This window comes from Balaenoptera physalus (genome assembly GCF_965194825.1).
Source record: "Balaenoptera physalus genome assembly, contig: HAP1_SCAFFOLD_2148, whole genome shotgun sequence".
Lineage (NCBI taxonomy): Eukaryota > Metazoa > Chordata > Mammalia > Artiodactyla > Balaenopteridae > Balaenoptera > Balaenoptera physalus.
In genome coordinates, this window is record NW_028124658.1 from 57,919 (window position 1) to 68,813 (window position 10,895).

Genomic DNA, 10,895 nt, shown 5'->3' on the forward strand with positions numbered 1-10,895 from the left:
AGAGTGGAGGCCAACCACCCATGTGGCTGCAGGTTACTCAGAAGCCGCGGTTGACACTTTGGCTACAACGTGTTCTTCCTTGGCCTGGGTCCAGGCGTGAGAGAGCCTGCAGTCCTGAGAGGCCTACCAGGGTTAAAGCAGTACCTTCACTGAGGCTTCTCAGAAAGAGCTGCACTGCCACACTTTTCACGGCACACGCGGTCCTTCCTTTGGCGGCATGGGGGCAGGTTTCCTAACCACTAGCCAAGAAGGCTTTGGGATGAGCTCCTAGTGAGGAACTGCACACACCCCCTTGTTCTTTCGAGAAAACTCACTCTTCCTCACTTTGCCTCCCAGGGAACTCCTACGGTGAGTACAAGACGGGCAGCGGGACTTCTTTTCAGGCAGCTCTGAGCACGCAGCTCTCCGGCTTGCCAACGGGACAGATTTCGCTTTTCTCGTCCAGCCCCCTTTTCACGGTTGCCACACAGCTCACGTAGCTGACGTTCCCGGGCAGCCAAAGGAGACCCATGTCACATACTGTACCCCTTCGCTGAAAGCACTTTGGAAAGCCAGTGTTCCTCCTGAAGTGAATTGCGCGAGCCAGTGAATGCCTTCGTTTCGCCTAGGTCATGGTACATCTTGCAAAGGCCTAGCAGTCTTCGGAGGACGACTGCCTATTTCTCCCTCGAGAGGTGAAGTCCAGGTGCTGCTTCAGGGAGCAAGAGGTCAAGTATGAATTCCGAGTACTCGTGTAAGCACGGTGTTTTTCCAAAAGCAGCTCAGGGTTACCAAAGGAGGCCCCCTTGCATTGGCCAGAAGCCCCGTTATAAACGTGTTCTTCAGGCATCCTCTAAGCCCTCCAAATCGAGCTCTCCAATGGAGGAAAAACGTTGTTGCCCAGCCTCCTGCACACAAAACAGTAGAGTCCAAACACCCTTGTGGCTGGGTGTTGCTCAGCAGGCACAGATGCCACTTCTGCTCCACAGTGACCTTCCTCGGAATACGGTGCAGACGCTCGCATCCTCATCCTTTCAGAGTCTTGAAAGGCACACGAGCATTTACAGCAGTTCAGTCGGGAAGGCCTCTTTGAAACTGCTGACTGCGACTGTGCCGGTGGAGAGAAACACTGCCCCTTACCTTGAGTCTGGCGCTCGGCTGACGTACGCCCTAGATAACCTCCTCTGCTGGATGTACACCTTGCAAGCAATTGCCAGCATGCTGTTTCCTTGGGCAAAGTCTCCGTTCCTCCCCGGGTATTCCCGCAGGGTTGAGAAGGTTGGCGACCGCCGGGCTTTTCATTAAGCACTCATCATCGAAAACACGGACGTTCCTTGCACCACGCGGGCAGGTTTCCTTCCCACTGGCCAAGAAGGCTTTGGGATGAGAACCTAGCAAGGAACTGCACGCACTCCACTCCGGTTCGTTGAAGAAAATTCACTCTGCCTCAGGTTGCCTCTCAGGGTAATCCAGGGGTGACTAGAAGACGGGCAACAGAACTGTTTCTCAGGCAGCTCTGAGGACGCAGGTGTCCGGTTTGTCACTGGGGTAAATTGTGCCATTCCCGTCCCCCTCCACTTTCACGGTTGACACCTAGCTCATGTACCTGAAGTTCACAAGCAGGCCGCATAGACACATGCCACACACATGGGCCCTTCCATGACAACACTTTGGCAAGCAGGAGTCCTCCTGAGGTGAATGGCGTGAGCCAGTGAACGCCTTTTTGTCGCCTACCTCACCGTGGATCTTGCAAAGGCCTAAGAGTCTCCAAAGGCTGAGAGCACATGTCTCCAGCTGGATCTGAAGTCGACGTGCTGCTTGCGAGGGGAAGACGTCAGCTATGAATTCTGAGCACCCTTGCCGTGGCGGTGTTTGTTCCAGTGCAGCTCAGGTTTTACCAACTGGGGTCCCCTTGCATTGCACAGCAGACCAGGGAGAAAACTCTTCCTGAGGATTCTTCTAAGCTGTGGATATCTGGCTCTCCGACGGAGGAAACACATTGCTGCCTGGCCTTCGGCATACCAACAGTAGAGCCCAAAGACCATCATGAGGCATGAGGTTGCTCAGAAGGCACAGATGACACTTTCGGTACACAGTGATTTTCCTCGGAAAATGGTGCAGTCGCGAGCGTCCTCAGCTATGTAAAAGGCACACCAGCATTACAGCACTTCAGTGGTGAAAGCCTCGGGTCTACTTGTGACCACCAAGCTTGCTGATGGAAACACTGCCCCTTACGTTGAGTATGCCGCTCAGCCGACATTCGCCTTAGCTGAAGTAGTCTGCTGCATGACCTCCTGGCAAGGAGTGGCAGGCACACTGTTTCTTTCGAGAAAACTCACTCTTCCTCCCGAGGAATTCCTGCAGGGTGCCCAAGATAGGCGTCCGCCCACCGCCGCCCCCTTGCTTTCTTTCGGTTTTCTGGCCCCAAGCCTCCTCTTCCACAGGGGCCAATAATGCTTGAGCCCTCAGGATCCAGTTTCTACGTGCAAACCCAGCCTGTGGAGCAGCACCTTCTGCTCAGCTACAAGAGAGCCATGCGACACACCAGGCGCTCCTGTGAGGAGCCTTTTGTAAGCAGAGGTTCTGCGCAAGGTGACGTGGCTAGCCACGACAGCGCTTCGGTCAGGCGTTGTCGACTTTGGAATTTTCCATCTCCCAGCAGTGCTTCGGGAAAGGTGCCTATCATTTCAGGCTGGTTGTAAAGTCACATTTCTACTGGAGGTCAAGGGTCGTCAGCTTTGAGTTCGTAGAATCCATGTTACTCGCCGGATATGATTCAGTGCAGCTAAGAGCTAAGCCGGGAGTCTGACAGGCATTGCACGAGACACCGTCCCCCACTCTGTTACCAAGACTGCTTTCCAGAGTTGGAGGTCTGGCTCTCCGCCGGAGCAAGCCGTGTGTGGCCCTGCCCTCTGCATGCACAGAGTGGAGGCCAACCACCCATGTGGCTGCAGGTTACTCAGAAGCCGCGGTTGACACTTTGGCTACAACGTGTTCTTCCTTGGCCTGGGTCCAGGCGTGAGAGAGCCTGCAGTCCTGAGAGGCCTACCAGGGTTAAAGCAGTACCTTCACTGAGGCTTCTCAGAAAGAGCTGCACTGCCACACTTTTCACGGCACACGCGGTCCTTCCTTTGGCGGCATGGGGGCAGGTTTCCTAACCACTAGCCAAGAAGGCTTTGGGATGAGCTCCTAGTGAGGAACTGCACACACCCCCTTGTTCTTTCGAGAAAACTCACTCTTCCTCACTTTGCCTCCCAGGGAACTCCTACGGTGAGTACAAGACGGGCAGCGGGACTTCTTTTCAGGCAGCTCTGAGCACGCAGCTCTCCGGCTTGCCAACGGGACAGATTTCGCTTTTCTCGTCCAGCCCCCTTTTCACGGTTGCCACACAGCTCACGTAGCTGACGTTCCCGGGCAGCCAAAGGAGACCCATGTCACATACTGTACCCCTTCGCTGAAAGCACTTTGGAAAGCCAGTGTTCCTCCTGAAGTGAATTGCGCGAGCCAGTGAATGCCTTCGTTTCGCCTAGGTCATGGTACATCTTGCAAAGGCCTAGCAGTCTTCGGAGGACGACTGCCTATTTCTCCCTCGAGAGGTGAAGTCCAGGTGCTGCTTCAGGGAGCAAGAGGTCAAGTATGAATTCCGAGTACTCGTGTAAGCACGGTGTTTTTCCAAAAGCAGCTCAGGGTTACCAAAGGAGGCCCCCTTGCATTGGCCAGAAGCCCCGTTATAAACGTGTTCTTCAGGCATCCTCTAAGCCCTCCAAATCGAGCTCTCCAATGGAGGAAAAACGTTGTTGCCCAGCCTCCTGCACACAAAACAGTAGAGTCCAAACACCCTTGTGGCTGGGTGTTGCTCAGCAGGCACAGATGCCACTTCTGCTCCACAGTGACCTTCCTCGGAATACGGTGCAGACGCTCGCATCCTCATCCTTTCAGAGTCTTGAAAGGCACACGAGCATTTACAGCAGTTCAGTCGGGAAGGCCTCTTTGAAACTGCTGACTGCGACTGTGCCGGTGGAGAGAAACACTGCCCCTTACCTTGAGTCTGGCGCTCGGCTGACGTACGCCCTAGATAACCTCCTCTGCTGGATGTACACCTTGCAAGCAATTGCCAGCATGCTGTTTCCTTGGGCAAAGTCTCCGTTCCTCCCCGGGTATTCCCGCAGGGTTGAGAAGGTTGGTGACCGCCGGGCTTTTCATTAAGCACTCATCATCGAAAACACGGACGTTCCTTGCACCACGCGGGCAGGTTTCCTTCCCACTGGCCAAGAAGGCTTTGGGATGAGAACCTAGCAAGGAACTGCACGCACTCCACTCCGGTTCGTTGAAGAAAATTCACTCTGCCTCAGGTTGCCTCTCAGGGTAATCCAGGGGTGACTAGAAGACGGGCAACAGAACTGTTTCTCAGGCAGCTCTGAGGACGCAGGTGTCCGGTTTGTCACTGGGGTAAATTGTGCCATTCCCGTCCCCCTCCACTTTCACGGTTGACACCTAGCTCATGTACCTGAAGTTCACAAGCAGGCCGCATAGACACATGCCACACACATGGGCCCTTCCATGACAACACTTTGGCAAGCAGGAGTCCTCCTGAGGTGAATGGCGTGAGCCAGTGAACGCCTTTTTGTCGCCTACCTCACCGTGGATCTTGCAAAGGCCTAAGAGTCTCCAAAGGCTGAGAGCACATGTCTCCAGCTGGATCTGAAGTCGACGTGCTGCTTGCGAGGGGAAGACGTCAGCTATGAATTCTGAGCACCCTTGCCGTGGCGGTGTTTGTTCCAGTGCAGCTCAGGTTTTACCAACTGGGGTCCCCTTGCATTGCACAGCAGACCAGGGAGAAAACTCTTCCTGAGGATTCTTCTAAGCTGTGGATATCTGGCTCTCCGACGGAGGAAACACATTGCTGCCTGGCCTTCGGCATACCAACAGTAGAGCCCAAAGACCATCATGAGGCATGAGGTTGCTCAGAAGGCACAGATGACACTTTCGGTACACAGTGATTTTCCTCGGAAAATGGTGCAGTCGCGAGCGTCCTCAGCTATGTAAAAGGCACACCAGCATTACAGCACTTCAGTGGTGAAAGCCTCGGGTCTACTTGTGACCACCAAGCTTGCTGATGGAAACACTGCCCCTTACGTTGAGTATGCCGCTCAGCCGACATTCGCCTTAGCTGAAGTAGTCTGCTGCATGACCTCCTGGCAAGGAGTGGCAGGCACACTGTTTCTTTCGAGAAAACTCACTCTTCCTCCCGAGGAATTCCTGCAGGGTGCCCAAGATAGGCGTCCGCCCACCGCCGCCCCCTTGCTTTCTTTCGGTTTTCTGGCCCCAAGCCTCCTCTTCCACAGGGGCCAATAATGCTTGAGCCCTCAGGATCCAGTTTCTACGTGCAAACCCAGCCTGTGGAGCAGCACCTTCTGCTCAGCTACAAGAGAGCCATGCGACACACCAGGCGCTCCTGTGAGGAGCCTTTTGTAAGCAGAGGTTCTGCGCAAGGTGACGTGGCTAGCCACGACAGCGCTTCGGTCAGGCGTTGTCGACTTTGGAATTTTCCATCTCCCAGCAGTGCTTCGGGAAAGGTGCCTATCATTTCAGGCTGGTTGTAAAGTCACATTTCTACTGGAGGTCAAGGGTCGTCAGCTTTGAGTTCGTAGAATCCATGTTACTCGCCGGATATGATTCAGTGCAGCTAAGAGCTAAGCCGGGAGTCTGACAGGCATTGCACGAGACACCGTCCCCCACTCTGTTACCAAGACTGCTTTCCAGAGTTGGAGGTCTGGCTCTCCGCCGGAGCAAGCCGTGTGTGGCCCTGCCCTCTGCATGCACAGAGTGGAGGCCAACCACCCATGTGGCTGCAGGTTACTCAGAAGCCGCAGTTGACACTTTGGCTACAACGTGTTCTTCCTTGGCCTGGGTCCAGGCGTGAGAGAGCCTGCAGTCCTGAGAGGCCTACCAGGGTTAAAGCAGTACCTTCACTGAGGCTTCTCAGAAAGAGCTGCACTGCCACACTTTTCACGGCACACGCGGTCCTTCCTTTGGCGGCATGGGGGCAGGTTTCCTAACCACTAGCCAAGAAGGCTTTGGGATGAGCTCCTAGTGAGGAACTGCACACACCCCCTTGTTCTTTCGAGAAAACTCACTCTTCCTCACTTTGCCTCCCAGGGAACTCCTACGGTGAGTACAAGACGGGCAGCGGGACTTCTTTTCAGGCAGCTCTGAGCACGCAGCTCTCCGGCTTGCCAACGGGACAGATTTCGCTTTTCTCGTCCAGCCCCCTTTTCACGGTTGCCACACAGCTCACGTAGCTGACGTTCCCGGGCAGCCAAAGGAGACCCATGTCACATACTGTACCCCTTCGCTGAAAGCACTTTGGAAAGCCAGTGTTCCTCCTGAAGTGAATTGCGCGAGCCAGTGAATGCCTTCGTTTCGCCTAGGTCATGGTACATCTTGCAAAGGCCTAGCAGTCTTCGGAGGACGACTGCCTATTTCTCCCTCGAGAGGTGAAGTCCAGGTGCTGCTTCAGGGAGCAAGAGGTCAAGTATGAATTCCGAGAACTCGTGTAAGCACGGTGTTTTTCCAAAAGCAGCTCAGGGTTACCAAAGGAGGCCCCCTTGCATTGGCCAGAAGCCCCGTTATAAACGTGTTCTTCAGGCATCCTCTAAGCCCTCCAAATCGAGCTCTCCAATGGAGGAAAAACGTTGTTGCCCAGCCTCCTGCACACAAAACAGTAGAGTCCAAACACCCTTGTGGCTGGGTGTTGCTCAGCAGGCACAGATGCCACTTCTGCTCCACAGTGACCTTCCTCGGAATACGGTGCAGACGCTCGCATCCTCATCCTTTCAGAGTCTTGAAAGGCACACCAGCATTTACAGCAGTTCAGTCGGGAAGGCCTCTTTGAAACTGCTGACTGCGACTGTGCCGGTGGAGAGAAACACTGCCCCTTACCTTGAGTCTGGCGCTCGGCTGACGTACGCCCTAGATAACCTCCTCTGCTGGATGTACACCTTGCAAGCAATTGCCAGCATGCTGTTTCCTTGGGCAAAGTCTCCGTTCCTCCCCGGGTATTCCCGCAGGGTTGAGAAGGTTGGCGACCGCCGGGCTTTTCATTAAGCACTCATCATCGAAAACACGGACGTTCCTTGCACCACGCGGGCAGGTTTCCTTCCCACTGGCCAAGAAGGCTTTGGGATGAGAACCTAGCAAGGAACTGCACGCACTCCACTCCGGTTCGTTGAAGAAAATTCACTCTGCCTCAGGTTGCCTCTCAGGGTAATCCAGGGGTGACTAGAAGACGGGCAACAGAACTGTTTCTCAGGCAGCTCTGAGGACGCAGGTGTCCGGTTTGTCACTGGGGTAAATTGTGCCATTCCCGTCCCCCTCCACTTTCACGGTTGACACCTAGCTCATGTACCTGAAGTTCACAAGCAGGCCGCATAGACACATGCCACACACATGGGCCCTTCCATGACAACACTTTGGCAAGCAGGAGTCCTCCTGAGGTGAATGGCGTGAGCCAGTGAACGCCTTTTTGTCGCCTACCTCACCGTGGATCTTGCAAAGGCCTAAGAGTCTCCAAAGGCTGAGAGCACATGTCTCCAGCTGGATCTGAAGTCGACGTGCTGCTTGCGAGGGGAAGACGTCAGCTATGAATTCTGAGCACCCTTGCCGTGGCGGTGTTTGTTCCAGTGCAGCTCAGGTTTTACCAACTGGGGTCCCCTTGCATTGCACAGCAGACCAGGGAGAAAACTCTTCCTGAGGATTCTTCTAAGCTGTGGATATCTGGCTCTCCGACGGAGGAAACACATTGCTGCCTGGCCTTCGGCATACCAACAGTAGAGCCCAAAGACCATCATGAGGCATGAGGTTGCTCAGAAGGCACAGATGACACTTTCGGTACACAGTGATTTTCCTCGGAAAATGGTGCAGTCGCGAGCGTCCTCAGCTATGTAAAAGGCACACCAGCATTACAGCACTTCAGTGGTGAAAGCCTCGGGTCTACTTGTGACCACCAAGCTTGCTGATGGAAACACTGCCCCTTACGTTGAGTATGCCGCTCAGCCGACATTCGCCTTAGCTGAAGTAGTCTGCTGCATGACCTCCTGGCAAGGAGTGGCAGGCACACTGTTTCTTTCGAGAAAACTCACTCTTCCTCCCGAGGAATTCCTGCAGGGTGCCCAAGATAGGCGTCCGCCCACCGCCGCCCCCTTGCTTTCCTTCGGTTTTCTGGCCCCAAGCCTCCTCTTCCACAGGGGCCAATAATGCTTGAGCCCTCAGGATCCAGTTTCTACGTGCAAACCCAGCCTGTGGAGCAGCACCTTCTGCTCAGCTACAAGAGAGCCATGCGACACACCAGGCGCTCCTGTGAGGAGCCTTTTGTAAGCAGAGGTTCTGCGCAAGGTGACGTGGCTAGCCACGACAGCGCTTCGGTCAGGCGTTGTCGACTTTGGAATTTTCCATCTCCCAGCAGTGCTTCGGGAAAGGTGCCTATCATTTCAGGCTGGTTGTAAAGTCACATTTCTACTGGAGGTCAAGGGTCGTCAGCTTTGAGTTCGTAGAATCCATGTTACTCGCCGGATATGATTCAGTGCAGCTAAGAGCTAAGCCGGGAGTCTGACAGGCATTGCACGAGACACCGTCCCCCACTCTGTTACCAAGACTGCTTTCCAGAGTTGGAGGTCTGGCTCTCCGCCGGAGCAAGCCGTGTGTGGCCCTGCCCTCTGCATGCACAGAGTGGAGGCCAACCACCCATGTGGCTGCAGGTTACTCAGAAGCCGCGGTTGACACTTTGGCTACAACGTGTTCTTCCTTGGCCTGGGTCCAGGCGTGAGAGAGCCTGCAGTCCTGAGAGGCCTACCAGGGTTAAAGCAGTACCTTCACTGAGGCTTCTCAGAAAGAGCTGCACTGCCACACTTTTCACGGCACACGCGGTCCTTCCTTTGGCGGCATGGGGGCAGGTTTCCTAACCACTAGCCAAGAAGGCTTTGGGATGAGCTCCTAGTGAGGAACTGCACACACCCCCTTGTTCTTTCGAGAAAACTCACTCTTCCTCACTTTGCCTCCCAGGGAACTCCTACGGTGAGTACAAGACGGGCAGCGGGACTTCTTTTCAGGCAGCTCTGAGCACGCAGCTCTCCGGCTTGCCAACGGGACAGATTTCGCTTTTCTCGTCCAGCCCCCTTTTCACGGTTGCCACACAGCTCACGTAGCTGACGTTCCCGGGCAGCCAAAGGAGACCCATGTCACATACTGTACCCCTTCGCTGAAAGCACTTTGGAAAGCCAGTGTTCCTCCTGAAGTGAATTGCGCGAGCCAGTGAATGCCTTCGTTTCGCCTAGGTCATGGTACATCTTGCAAAGGCCTAGCAGTCTTCGGAGGACGACTGCCTATTTCTCCCTCGAGAGGTGAAGTCCAGGTGCTGCTTCAGGGAGCAAGAGGTCAAGTATGAATTCCGAGTACTCGTGTAAGCACGGTGTTTTTCCAAAAGCAGCTCAGGGTTACCAAAGGAGGCCCCCTTGCATTGGCCAGAAGCCCCGTTATAAACGTGTTCTTCAGGCATCCTCTAAGCCCTCCAAATCGAGCTCTCCAATGGAGGAAAAACGTTGTTGCCCAGCCTCCTGCACACAAAACAGTAGAGTCCAAACACCCTTGTGGCTGGGTGTTGCTCAGCAGGCACAGATGCCACTTCTGCTCCACAGTGACCTTCCTCGGAATACGGTGCAGACGCTCGCATCCTCATCCTTTCAGAGTCTTGAAAGGCACACGAGCATTTACAGCAGTTCAGTCGGGAAGGCCTCTTTGAAACTGCTGACTGCGACTGTGCCGGTGGAGAGAAACACTGCCCCTTACCTTGAGTCTGGCGCTCGGCTGACGTACGCCCTAGATAACCTCCTCTGCTGGATGTACACCTTGCAAGCAATTGCCAGCATGCTGTTTCCTTGGGCAAAGTCTCCGTTCCTCCCCGGGTATTCCCGCAGGGTTGAGAAGGTTGGCGACCGCCGGGCTTTTCATTAAGCACTCATCATCGAAAACACGGACGTTCCTTGCACCACGCGGGCAGGTTTCCTTCCCACTGGCCAAGAAGGCTTTGGGATGAGAACCTAGCAAGGAACTGCACGCACTCCACTCCGGTTCGTTGAAGAAAATTCACTCTGCCTCAGGTTGCCTCTCAGGGTAATCCAGGGGTGACTAGAAGACGGGCAACAGAACTGTTTCTCAGGCAGCTCTGAGGACGCAGGTGTCCGGTTTGTCACTGGGGTAAATTGTGCCATTCCCGTCCCCCTCCACTTTCACGGTTGACACCTAGCTCATGTACCTGAAGTTCACAAGCAGGCCGCATAGACACATGCCACACACATGGGCCCTTCCATGACAACACTTTGGCAAGCAGGAGTCCTCCTGAGGTGAATGGCGTGAGCCAGTGAACGCCTTTTTGTCGCCTACCTCACCGTGGATCTTGCAAAGGCCTAAGAGTCTCCAAAGGCTGAGAGCACATGTCTCCAGCTGGATCTGAAGTCGACGTGCTGCTTGCGAGGGGAAGACGTCAGCTATGAATTCTGAGCACCCTTGCCGTGGCGGTGTTTGTTCCAGTGCAGCTCAGGTTTTACCAACTGGGGTCCCCTTGCATTGCACAGCAGACCAGGGAGAAAACTCTTCCTGAGGATTCTTCTAAGCTGTGGATATCTGGCTCTCCGACGGAGGAAACACATTGCTGCCTGGCCTTCGGCATACCAACAGTAGAGCCCAAAGACCATCATGAGGCATGAGGTTGCTCAGAAGGCACAGATGACACTTTCGGTACACAGTGATTTTCCTCGGAAAATGGTGCAGTCGCGAGCGTCCTCAGCTATGTAAAAGGCACACCAGCATTACAGCACTTCAGTGGTGAAAGCCTCGGGTCTACTTGTGACCACCAAGCTTGC

General features: G+C 54.6%; 1 long non-coding RNA gene across 1 annotated transcript; it reads right to left on the reverse strand.

The window, feature by feature from the left end:
• Window positions 1-5,638: 5,638 nt before the first annotated feature.
• Window positions 5,639-8,166, reverse strand: LOC309654171. Its single transcript, XR_014259958.1, has 2 exons — window positions 8,099-8,166; window positions 5,639-6,093 (listed from the first exon to the last, which is right to left on the reverse strand). It is a non-coding gene; the product is annotated as an uncharacterized lncRNA (long non-coding RNA).
• Between the last annotated feature and the right edge of the window lie 2,729 nt (window positions 8,167-10,895).